Source organism: Channa argus, unplaced genomic scaffold (genome assembly GCF_033026475.1).
Source record: "Channa argus isolate prfri unplaced genomic scaffold, Channa argus male v1.0 Contig059, whole genome shotgun sequence".
In the NCBI taxonomy this organism is placed as follows: Eukaryota; Metazoa; Chordata; class Actinopteri; order Anabantiformes; family Channidae; genus Channa; species Channa argus.
Window position 1 is genome coordinate 95001 of NW_027125278.1, and position 12500 is coordinate 107500.

The window sequence follows — 12500 nt, forward strand, 5'->3', positions numbered from 1 at the left end:
TTCCACAAGGCTCTGTGTTAGGACCAATACTTTTTACTTTATATGTGTCTCCTTTAGGCAACATTATTAGAAAACACTCCATAAATTTCCACTGTTATGCTGATGATACCCAGCTATATTTATCTATGGAACCAGATGAAAATAATCAGGTAATAAAGCTTCAAGCATGCCTACAAGACATAAAGGCCTGGATGTCCCACAATTTTTTACTTTTAAACTCAGACAAAACTGAAGTCATAGTATTTGGGCCCAAAAATCTCAGAGATATGATGTCCAACCATATTGTTACACTAGATGGCATAAGTCTGGCCTCCAGTACTACTGCAAGGAACCTTGGAGTTATGTTTGATCAGGATCTGTCCTTTAACTCACATATAAAACAAATCTCTAGAACAGCCTTCTTCCACCTACGGAACATTGCCAAAATTAGGAGCATCCTGTTTCAAAGTGATGCCGAAAAACTGGTCCATGCATTTGTTACCTCTAGGTTGGACTACTGTAATTCCCTACTTTCAGGATGCCCCAGTAACTCCCTAAAGAGCCTGCAATTAATCCAAAATGCTGCAGCAAGAGTGCTGACTGGAACTAGCAAGAGAGATCATATTTCACCTTCACTAGCTTCTCTCCATTGGCTTCCAATTAAATGTAGAATAGAATTTAAAACCCTGCTTCTTACATATAAAGCTCTGAATGGTCAGGCTCCATCATATATAGAAGACCTCATAGCACCACATCATCCCAGTAGACCACTTCGCTCTCAGAATGCAGGCCTACTTGTGGTTCCCAGAGTTTCCAAAAGTAGAATGGGAGGTAGAGCCTTTAGCTATCAAGCTCCTCTCTTGTGGAACCAGCTCCCAGTTCACATTGGGGAAACAGACACCCTCTCTACGTTTAAGTCTAGGCTTAAAACCTTCCTTTTTAATAAAGCATATAGTTAGTTATAGTTATGCTGCCATAGGCTTAGACTGCTGGGGGACCCACCCCCCAATGCACTGAGCTCCTTTCCTCCTCTTGACCTCTCTCCTCTCCTCTTATCCCGCAATTGTCACCACTGTATGTCATTAACTCTGTGTGTTCTCTCCCGTAGTTGTCTTTGTCCTCCTCTGTCCCCTTCTCTCTGTCCCTTTCTGCAGGTGTCCCCCGGCTTTGAAGCTGTGTGTCTTCCAGCGTGAAGCTACTGGTCCTACCAATCTGCCCGATGTTTTGTTAATGCTTTTTGTTGCTCTGTTCTTTTCTCTCTCCCCTTTCCACTCACCCCAACCGGTCGAGGCAGATGGCCGTCCACCCTGAGCCTGGTTCTGCTGGAGGTTTCTTCCGTTAAAGGGAGTTTTTCCTCTCCACTGTTGCCTATGGCTTGCTCCAGGGGGAATTGTTGGGTTCTCTTTATATATCTTTATAATCTTGACTTTATTCTGTAAAGTGCCCTGAGATGACTTTGTTGTGAATTGGCGCTATATAAATAAAGTTGAATTGAATTGAATTGAATTGAATTGAAATCACGGTGGGACCTGTTATAGTGTAGAACGAATAAAACCAGCTCGTCCTTTGAGCTGTGTTGCTGGTCTCAGGATTTAATGTGCAATAAATGCAGGCAACTTTGGCAACAGTTCTTTCTGTTGTGCTCCATTCAATGACTCTTGTATTCTATCAAATTACGGGGTTCAATTAATGTAATGCAATAATTGGATACTGGTTACTCTAAGAACTCTTTTTCTGGAGTTTGCTGAAAAAATGAATGCATATGTTAAAGCTCCATGAATTGATGTCTTCCCAGCAAAGGGCAGAAGAACACCAATACCAGCTGACAGATGTGTAGTGGCTTACTCAACAAGCTCTTTTTTGCCTGTGACATCCCATACTTCACGCATCAATCACTGATGGCCAGGGTCGCAATGAACTGATAAAGAGATAGGCTGATGACGAGTTTGCACATTTGATTCACAATAATTACGCATAATCTAAACGCTGTCTTTTCGGATTTCTTTGGAGTACCAAACAACCCCCCCCTTCTGTTGTCAGGATGGCCGAGCGGTCTAAGGCGCTGCGTTCAGGTCGCAGTCTCTCCTGGAGGCGTGGGTTCGAACCCCACTTCTGACAAATGTTGGATTTTAGGGACAACAGCTGACACTTGGAAAACACATTCTCCCACATTAGTCAAAGGTGGGGAACCACCTATTCTCCAATGCTGATTACCTGGATGAATTCATAGACTTTGATGTTATACAATTTACAGTTCATCTGGATAGATGCAATGAACATCACACACAGAGGTAAGAGTGACACAGTGCTTAGATGTACCCAAACTTCCTTGTATTGACAATTTTATAGTTTGCTACATGATCACCCAATCTCCAAGTTGTCAATATGCACACAATAATGAAATTAATCAAATCGTCTGGAAGAAACTGTTCAACAAAAGTAGCCTAACAATGTGAAATGGTTCCATGGTGTAATGGGGAGCACTCTGGACTTTGAATCCGGTGATCCGAGTTCAAATCTCGGTGGAACCTACCGCTGGCTAGTTGTAGGTTTTTTTGCCCCAATGAGTGACTCAGTTACTCCACCAACTGGGAGACACACAGTGGCATTGTCAACGAGCTCATCTTGTTCCAGAGACATAGAGTACTTTGTGCAATCAACACTCATGGCAAGTGTTTAAAGAACTAATACAGGGAGAGAGATGAGGCAAAGGTTGCACAATGGTTTACGATAGACACACTCTTAAGTAAATATCCTTGCGGATCTCATTCAGATAATGCTAAAAACACATTTTGGGCATGAAGTGCGATCCCAGACACAATCCCAAATTCCTAATTTATAACCCTACCCCTCGTTTTCAAGTGCTTCCCTATTTTTGTGTTTCACCCCAAACAGAGTCATAAGGGCTAGTAGTTGAAATATCTCCCTGTGAAATGCAATAAGCCTTGAAACCCCTGTCAAGCATCAGAGTGTTCAGGACTGCTCAGTAAAACCACAGACTGTTACAACTGTTGTCTGTGTAACACTGTTAACATTTCCAGTGTGCATATTCTTCATTTGGCAGCATCTGGAGATTCCCTGGTGTATAGGTAAGCACTCTGGACTGTGAATCCAGCAATCTGAGTTCAAATTACGGTGGGACCTGTTATAGTGTAGGACGAATAAAACCAGCTCGTCCTTTGAGCTGTGTTGCTGGTCTCAGGATTTAATGTGCAATAAATGCAGGCAACTTTGGCAACAGTTCTTTCTGTTGTGCTCCATTCAATGACTCTAGTACTCTATCAAATTAAGGGGTTCAATTAATGTAATGCGATAATTGGATACTGGTTACTCTAAGAACTCTTTTTCTGGAGTTTGCTGAAAAAATGAATGCATATGTTAAAGCTCCATGAATTGATGTCTTCCCAGCAAAGGGCAAAAGAACACCAATACCAGCTGATAGATGTGTAGTGGCTTAATCAACAAGCTCTTTTTTGCCTGAGACATCCCATACTTCACGCATCAATCACTGATGGCCAGCGTAGCAATGAACTGATAAAGAGATAGGCTGATGACGAGTTTGCACATTTGATTCACAATAATTACGCATAATCTAAACGCTGTCTTTTCGGATTTCTTTGGAGTACCAAACAACCACCCCCCCCCCCCCTTCTGTTGTCAGGATGGCCGAGCGGTCTAAGGCGCTGCGTTCAGGTCGCAGTCTCTCCTGGAGGCGTGGGTTCGAATCCCACTTCTGACAAATGTTGGATTTTAGGGACAACAGCTGACACTTGGAAAACACATTCTCCCACATTAGTCAAAGGTGGGGAACCACCTATTCTCCAATGCTGCTTACCTGGATGAATTCATAGACTTTGATGTTATACAAGTTACAGTTCATCTGGATAGATGCAATGAACATCACACACAGAGATAAGAGTGACACAGTGCTTAGATGTACCCAAACTTCCTTGTATTGACAATTTTATAGTTTGCTACATGATCACCCAATCTCCAAGTTGTCAATATGCACACAAAAATGAAATGAATCAAATCGTCTGGAAGAAACTGTTCAACAAAAGTAGCCTAACAATGTGAAATGGTTCCACGGTGTAATGGTGAGCACTCTGGACTTTGAATCCAGTGATCCGAGTTCAAATCTCGGTGGAACCTACCGCTGGCTAGTTGTAGGTTTTTTTGCCCCAATGAGTGACTCAGTTACTCCACCAACTGGGAGACACACAGTGGCATTGTCAACGAGCTCATCTTGTTCCAGAGACATAGAGTACTTTGTGCAATCAACACTCATGGCAAGTGTTTAAAGAACTAATACAGGGAGAGAGATGAGGCAAAGGTTGCACAATGGTTTACGATAGACACACTCTTAAGTAAATATCCTTGCGGATCTCATTCAGATAATGCTAAAAACACATTTTGGGCATGAAGTGCGATCCCAGACACAATCCCAAATTCCTAATTTATAACCCTACCCCTCGTTTTCAAGTGCTTCCCTATTTTTGTGTTTCACCCCAAACAGAGTCATAAGGTCTAGTAGTTGAAATATCTCCCTGTGAAATGCAATAAGCCTTGAAACCCCTGTCAAGCATCAGAGTGTTCAGGACTGCTTAGTAAAACCACAGACTGTTAAAACTGTTGTCTGTGTAACACTGTTCACATTTCCAGTGCGCACATTCTTCATTTGGCAGCATCTGGAGATGCCCTGGTGTATAGGTAAGCACTCTGGACTGTGAATCCAGCGATCTGAGTTCAAATCACGGTGGGACCTGTTATAGTTTGGAACGAATAAAACCAGCTTGTCCTTTGAGCTGTGTTGCTGGTCTTAGGATTTAATGTGCAATAAATGCAGGCAACTTTGGCAACAGTTCTATCTGTTGTGCTCCATTCAATGACTCTAGTACTCTATCAAATTACGGGGTTCAATTAATGTAATGCAATAATTGGATACTGGTTACTCTAAGAACTCTTTTTCTGGAGTTTGCTGAAAAAATGAATGCATATGTTAAAGCTCCATGAATTGATGTCTTCCCAGCAAAGGGCAAAAGAACACCAATACCAGCTGATAGATGTGTAGTGGCTTAATCAACAAGCTCTTTTTTGCCTGAGACATCCCATACTTCACGCATCAATCACTGATGGCCAGGGTAGCAATAAACTGATAAAGAGATAGGCTGATGACGAGTTTGCACATTTGATTCACAATAATTACGCATAATCTAAACGCTGTCTTTTCGGATTTCTTTGGAGTACCAAACAACCCCCACTTCTGTTGTCAGGATGGCCGAGCGGTCTAAGGCGCTGCGTTCAGGTCGCAGTCTCTCCTGGAGGCGTGGGTTCGAACCCCACTTCTGACAAATGTTGGATTTTAGGGACAACAGCTGACACTTGGAAAACACATTCTCCCACATTAGTCAAAGGTGGGGAACCACCTATTCTCCAATGCTGCTTACCTGGAGGAATTCATAGACTTTGATGTTATACAAATTACAGTTCATCTGGATAGATGCAATGAACATCACACACAGAGGTAAGAGTGACACAGTGCTTAGATGTACCCAAACTTCCTTGTATTGACAACTTTATAGTTTGCTACATGATCACCCAATCTCCAAGTTGTCAATATGCACACAATAATGAAATGAATCAAATCGTCTGGAAGAAACTGTTCAACAAAAGTAGCCTAACAATGTGAAATGGTTCCATGGTGTAATGGTGAGCACTCTGGACTTTGAATCCGGTGATCCGAGTTCAAATCTCGGTGGAACCTACCGCTGGCTAGTTGTAGGTTTTTTTGCCCCAATGAGTGACTCAGTTACTCCACCAACTGGGAGACACACAGTGGCATTGTCAACGAGCTCATCTTGTTCCAGAGACATAGAGTACTTTGTGCAATCAACACTCATGGCAAGTGTTTAAAGAACTAATACAGGGAGAGAGATGAGGCAAAGGTTGCACAATGGTTTACGATAGACACACTCTTAAGTAAATATTATCTCATTCAGATAATGCTAAAAACACATTTTGGGCATGAAGTGCGATCCCAGACACAATCCCAAATTCCTAATTTATAACCCTACCCCTCGTTTTCAAGTGCTTCCCTATTTTTGTGTTTCACCCCAAACAGAGTCATAAGGGCTAGTAGTTGAAATATCTCCCTGTGAAATGCAATAAGCCTTGAAACCCCTGTCAAGCATCAGAGTGTTCAGGACTGCTCAGTAAAACCACAGACTGTTACAACTGTTGTCTGTGTAACACTGTTCACATTTCCAGTGTGCATATTCTTCATTTGGCAGCATCTGGAGATTCCCTGGTGTATAGGTAAGCACTCTGGACTGTGAATCCAGCAATCTGAGTTCAAATTACGGTGGGACCTGTTATAGTGTAGGACGAATAAAACCAGCTCGTCCTTTGAGCTGTGTTGCTGGTCTCAGGATTTAATGTGCAATAAATGCAGGCAACTTTGGCAACAGTTCTTTCTGTTGTGCTCCATTCAATGACTCTAGTACTCTATCAAATTAAGGGGTTCAATTAATGTAATGCGATAATTGGATACTGGTTACTCTAAGAACTCTTTTTCTGGAGTTTGCTGAAAAAATGAATGCATATGTTAAAGCTCCATGAATTGATGTCTTCCCAGCAAAGGGCAAAAGAACACCAATACCAGCTGATAGATGTGTAGTGGCTTAATCAACAAGCTCTTTTTTGCCTGAGACATCCCATACTTCACGCATCAATCACTGATGGCCAGGGTAGCAATGAACTGATAAAGAGATAGGCTGATGACGAGTTTGCACATTTGATTCACAATAATTACGCATAATCTAAACGCTGTCTTTTCGGATTTCTTTGGAGTACCAAACAACCCCCCCTTCTGTTGTCAGGATGGCCGAGCGGTCTAAGGCGCTGCGTTTAGGTCGCAGTCTCTCCTGGAGGCGTGGGTTTGAAGCCCACTTCTGACAAATGTTGGATTTTAGGGACCACAGCTGACACTTGGAAAACACATTGGATCCATTCTTCCACATTCGTCAGAGGTGGGGAACCACTTATTCTCCAAGACTGCTTACCTGGATAAGGTGTGTTCAATCAGACAGAAAGTGCAGGAGCAGTGGGTAAAGCACGGATAGCTGACAAGCAAGCAGGGCTGTGGAGCTCAAGGAGCATGGCTTTGGCACCCCTCTACTTACGTATCAAAGGTAGTCTTTCATCTATGCCCTATAATCACTAATGAGAGTCTATTTGAGACTGACTCTATTGGCCAAATCCATAGATTTTCATGTTATACAAGTTACAGTGCATCTGGATAGATGCAATGAACATCACACACTGAGATAAAAGTGACACAGTGCTTAGATGTACCCAAACCGCCTCGTATTGACATTTTTTTAGTTTGCTACATGATCAGCCAAATCTCCAAGTTGTCAAGTTGGAGACAATAATGAAATGAATCAAATTGTGTGGAAGAACCTGTTCAACAACATAAAGCTAGCAATGTGGAAAGGTTCCATGGTGTAATGGTGAGCACTCTGGACTCTGAATCCAGCGATCCGAGTTCAAATCTCGGTGGGACCTACTGTTGGCAGCTTGTAGCTTTTCTCGATGCAATGATTGACTCGGTTACTCCACCAACTGGGAGACTCACAGTGGCATTGTCATGGAGCTCATCTTGTTCCAGAAACAGAATACTATGTGCACTAAACACTCATGACAAGTCTAAAAAAACTGAAACCGGCACAGAAATGAGGCCAAGCCTGCACGATGGTTTAAAATAAACACACTCTTAGCTAAGTATCCTTGCTGATCTCTGTCACATAATGCTAAAAACACATTTTGGGCATTCCATTCAAGTTTGGGCATGAAGTGCGATCCCAGACACAATCCCCAATTCCTCTTTTATAACCCTACCCTAGTTTTCAAGTGCTTCCTTATTTTTGTCATAAGGGTTAGTATTTGAAATATATTAAAAATAGTGTCTGTGTAACACTGTTCACTTTTCCAGTGCACACTTGCTTCATTTGGCAGCATCTGGAGATTCCCTGGTGTATAGGTAAGCACTCTGGACTATGAATCCAGCAATCTGAGTTCAAATCACGATGGGACCTGTTATAGTGTAGAATGAATAAAACCAGCTGGACCTTTAAGCTGGCTTGCTGTTCTCAGGTTTTAATGTGCAATAAATGCAGGCAACTTTGGCAACAGTTCTTTCTCTTATGCTCCATTCATTGACTCTAGTACTCTACCAAATGACGTGGTTCAATTAATATAATGCAATATTTGGATACTGGTTACCTTTTCTGGAGTTTGCTGAAAAACTGAATGTATATGTTAAAGCTCTATGAATTGATGTCTTGCCAGTAAAGGGCAGAAGAACACCAATACCAGCTGACAGGTGTGTAGTGGCTTAATCAACAAGCTCTTTTTTGCCTGAGACATACCATACTTCACGCATCCATCACTGATGGCCAGGGTAGCAATAAACCGATAAGGAGATAGGCTGATGACGAGTTTGCACATTTGATTTACAATAATTACGCCTAATCTAAATGCTGTCTTTGCGCATTTTTTTTTGGAGTACCAAACCAAGCCTGTTCTGTTGTCAGGATGGCCGAGCGGTCTAAGGCGCTGCGTTCAGATCGCAGTCTCTACTGGAGGCGAGGGTTCGAACCCCACTTCTGACAAATGTTGGATTTTATGGACAACAGCTGACACTTGGAAAACACATTCTCCCACAGTAGTCAAAGGTGGGGAACCACCTATTCTCCAATGTTGCTTACCTGGATGAATTCATAGACTTTGATGTTATACAAGTTACAGTTCATCTGGATAGATGCAATGAACATCACACACAGAGATAAGAGTGACACAGTGCTTAGATGTACCCAAACTTCCTTGTATTGACAATTTTATAGTTTGCTACATGATCACCCAATCTCCAAGTTGTCAATATGCACACAATACTGAAATGAATCAAATCGTCTGGAAGGAACTGCTCAACAAAAGTAGCCTAACAATGTGAAATGGTTCCATGGTGTAATGGTGAGCACTCTGGACTTTGAATCCAGTGATCCGAGTTCAAATCTCGGTGGAACCTACTGCTGGCTAGTTGTAGGTTTTTTTGCCCCAATGAGTGACTCAGTTACTCCACCAACTGGGAGACACACAGTGGCATTGTCAACGAGCTCATCTTGTTCCAGAGACATAGAGTACTTTGTGCAATCAACACTCATGGCAAGTGTTTAAAGAACTAATACAGGGAGAGAGATGAGGCAAAGGTTGCACAATGGTTTACGATAGACACACTCTTAAGTAAATATCCTTGCGGATCTCATTCAGATAATGCTAAAAACACATTTTGGGCATGAAGTGCGATCCCAGACACAATCCCAAATTCCTAATTTATAACCCTACCCCTCGTTTTCAAGTGCTTCCCTATTTTTGTGTTTCACCCCAAACAGAGTCATAAGGGCTAGTAGTTGAAATATCTCCCTGTGAAATGCAATAAGCCTTGAAACCCCTGTCAAGCATCAGAGTGTTCAGGACTGCTCAGTAAAACCACAGACTGTTACAATTGTTGTCTGTGTAACACTGTTCACATTTCCAGTGCGCATATTCTTCATTTGGCAGCATCTGGAGATTCCCTGGTGTATAGGTAAGCACTCTGGACTGTGAATCCAGCGATCTGAGTTCAAATTACGGTGGGACCTGTTATAGTGTAGGACGAATAAAACCAGCTCGTCCTTTGAGCTGTGTTGCTGGTCTCAGGATTTAATGTGCAATAAATGCAGGCAACTTTGGCAACAGTTCTTTCTGTTGTGCTCCATTCAATGACTCTAGTACTCTACCAAATGACGTGGTTCAATTAATGTAATGCAATAATTGGATACTGGTTACTCTAAGAACTCTTTTTCTGGAGTTTGCTGAAAAAATGAATGCATATGTTAAAGCTCTATGAATTGATGTCTTCCCAGCAAAGGGCAGAAGAACACCAATACCAGCTGATAGATGTGTAGTGGCTTAATCAACAAGCTCTTTTTTGCCTGAGACATCCCATACTTCACGCATCAATCACTGATGGCAAGGGTAGCAATGAACTGATAAAGAGATAGGCTGATGACGAGTTTGCACATTTCATCCATCAAGAGCGGAAGGAGAAGAATGGAAACGGAGAAAAGTGGCGTCTATGGGGAAAGCGCGTTGAGAGGGAATGAGCTGGAGCTGGCGGAGGAGACGAGGAAGTCGCTGAATAAGGGTGTCAAGCAGATTGAGAAAAGAATGGAGATTGCAAAGGAGCGGCCTGGACGGAGAATGGAGAATGACTGTTTGGCGGCAGATGAGAGACAACAGGGAGAACGGGTAAGCACGCGTTCGGAGCCGGGTGGAGCGACAGAGACACGGAAAGAAATGCGGTATGATAGGGACTTGACTGTATTGGCTGAGGTGGTGGGAGAAGAGAAAGTTAAGACAATGGAACTGCTGAGAGCAATGCGTGATGTGTGTGGAGGCATCGTTGCATTGCGGGAGACGGGGCCGAATAAATATGAGGTGACGGTCAAGAGCGAAGCTGGAAAGAAAAGACTCTTAGATGGATTTAAAGTGGGTAGAGCAGTGGTGATGGTAAAAACTTTAGTTATCGATGAATTGGTGGTGTCATTTTTGAATTTGCCTGCCTATATTGCGGATGAGGACATTTTAGAAAAACTGGATGTGTGGGGAGTGAGAGCAATCTCTCCTATTAAAAGACGGTTGTGGCCTGGGACTGACGTGGCGGACGGAACAAGATATGTAAAAGTTAAATTTAATGAAACTGTGCAGTCATTACCATATTCCTCAAAATTTATGACGGCCACAGGGCCAGAATACTTCAGAGTTATTCATAATAATCAGGTTAAGGTGTGTAGGATGTGTTTACAGCCTGGGCATATAGTTAGAGATTGCCCAGATTTCACATGCTTTCACATGCAATGCAATAAACAGGGTCATTATGCACGTGAGTGTGATGCCTGGGCGCACAGGTGTGTTGCGTGCCATGCCCCAGCGGAGCAATGTAATTGCCATAATGCAGGTGAAGGGGAAGGGGTGGTAAACCGGGACTCCATCTCTGATGATGAGAGGAGTAATGTCAGGCCTGCACAGGAGCCAGCCCTGGGTAGCGAGACAGAGAGTGAGAATGAGCTTGGAGATGAGGTGGTGTCACAGAGTGCTGACTTGTTGGTGCAAGAGGGCATAAGAAATGAGGGTGTCGATGAGCTAGGATCCAGTATGGATCATGTGCTGGCGGACTGGAGCGGGGATGCGGCGAGTCGCCCTGAAGGGGGCTGGCTAGGCTCACCCCGGCCTGAGCCGAATGAGCCTCACTCTCGAAATGAAATAGAGTCCACCACTCGAATACCCACTTCTGATGTAGCCCTGCTGGCTCCCCAGGCTACTAGCGTGGACTCAGATTTAGAGATGGATGTCCAATGGGTAAAACAGGTCAGGAAGAGGGCACAGCAGGGTAAGCCAAGTGGAACTGAGGGAGGGTATAGAAATAAAGGTAAGAAATATGCCAAAAAATGACAGGGCCGATTTTAGTTTTTTTTCTGGGAATGCTGCTTCTCTCTCAAAATTTGAATGGTCTTAAAAACATTGAGAGAATTGAACAGCTTTGCGGGAAAATGCTGTGTGACATCCTGTGCGTCCAGGAATGCAGGTGGACCTCTGAGATAATAAAAAGCATAAAGTGCTTTTGGAGAGGGGATCTGTTTTATTCTCTCTCCCCAGACAAAACTGCAGGGGTAGCAATCTTTGTAAAACCTGGATTGTTTGAGAGTGTCGTGCAAATTGCTAAGGATGATCAGGGAAGGCTACTGGTGATTGATGTAATTGAACAGAGTCAGAGATATAGAATTGTGAATTTATATGGGCCAAATAGTGAAGGAGAGAGGAGGGTTTTTTTCAGGCGCTGTAAAAGATGGACAGATGATCGCTCGGTGGTGATAGGGGACTGGAATGTGACACTGGCTAGGATAGATGTGGGTGTCAACAATAAATTTAAGAATGACACTAGTAGGTCGGCTGTGTTTGAATGGATGGAAGAGTGTGACTTGATGGATGCATGGAGAGTACTGAACCCCGGTACCCGTGCGTATTCGCGCAGGCAAGTGGTGTTGGGCAGGCTGAAACAATCTAGAATAGATTTGTGCTTGCTAGCGTCAGGTTTGGTTAAGGTTTTAAATAACTGTAAATATGAGTTTTGCACTTGGAGTGATCATGCCTCTCTGAGAGTGGCTCTAGGGGAGGGCAGGGTGCAGAGGAATGGGGGCTTGTGGTGCTTTAATTCAAGCCTCTTAGAGGATGGATTTTTTAGAGCAAAAATTGAGTCTTTTCTCTCTGCTCTATGTGATCAAAGTGAGTTTGTGGTTGACATCATTGAGTGGTGGGAGCGCACTAAGTTAAAAATCAAGAAGCGCTGCATCGCATTGAGCAGAGAGAAAAGACAAAGAGAGAAAAGAGAGGAGGATGAGCTGAGGGACCGCCTGAAAAAGGAG

General features: G+C 43.2%; 10 non-coding genes across 10 annotated transcripts; all 10 read left to right on the forward strand.

Moving 5' to 3' along the window:
- Nucleotides 1–2014: 2014 nt before the first annotated feature.
- trnal-cag (transfer RNA leucine (anticodon CAG)) lies at nucleotides 2015–2097 on the forward strand. The gene has a single exon. It is a non-coding gene; the product is annotated as a tRNA-Leu (tRNA).
- Nucleotides 2098–2438: 341 nt separating this feature from the next.
- trnaq-uug (transfer RNA glutamine (anticodon UUG)) lies at nucleotides 2439–2510 on the forward strand. The gene has a single exon. It is a non-coding gene; the product is annotated as a tRNA-Gln (tRNA).
- Nucleotides 2511–3635: 1125 nt separating this feature from the next.
- Nucleotides 3636–3718, forward strand: trnal-cag (transfer RNA leucine (anticodon CAG)). Its single transcript has one exon. It is a non-coding gene; the product is annotated as a tRNA-Leu (tRNA).
- A 341-nt stretch (nucleotides 3719–4059) lies between these two features.
- trnaq-uug (transfer RNA glutamine (anticodon UUG)) lies at nucleotides 4060–4131 on the forward strand. The gene has a single exon. It is a non-coding gene; the product is annotated as a tRNA-Gln (tRNA).
- Nucleotides 4132–5247: 1116 nt separating this feature from the next.
- On the forward strand, nucleotides 5248–5330 carry trnal-cag (transfer RNA leucine (anticodon CAG)). Its single transcript has one exon. It is a non-coding gene; the product is annotated as a tRNA-Leu (tRNA).
- A 341-nt stretch (nucleotides 5331–5671) lies between these two features.
- trnaq-uug (transfer RNA glutamine (anticodon UUG)) lies at nucleotides 5672–5743 on the forward strand. The gene has a single exon. It is a non-coding gene; the product is annotated as a tRNA-Gln (tRNA).
- A 1109-nt stretch (nucleotides 5744–6852) lies between these two features.
- trnal-uag (transfer RNA leucine (anticodon UAG)) lies at nucleotides 6853–6935 on the forward strand. Its single transcript has one exon. It is a non-coding gene; the product is annotated as a tRNA-Leu (tRNA).
- A 538-nt stretch (nucleotides 6936–7473) lies between these two features.
- trnaq-cug (transfer RNA glutamine (anticodon CUG)) lies at nucleotides 7474–7545 on the forward strand. Its single transcript has one exon. It is a non-coding gene; the product is annotated as a tRNA-Gln (tRNA).
- A 1023-nt stretch (nucleotides 7546–8568) lies between these two features.
- On the forward strand, nucleotides 8569–8651 carry trnal-cag (transfer RNA leucine (anticodon CAG)). Its single transcript has one exon. It is a non-coding gene; the product is annotated as a tRNA-Leu (tRNA).
- A 341-nt stretch (nucleotides 8652–8992) lies between these two features.
- trnaq-uug (transfer RNA glutamine (anticodon UUG)) lies at nucleotides 8993–9064 on the forward strand. The gene has a single exon. It is a non-coding gene; the product is annotated as a tRNA-Gln (tRNA).
- Nucleotides 9065–12500: the final 3436 nt, after the last annotated feature.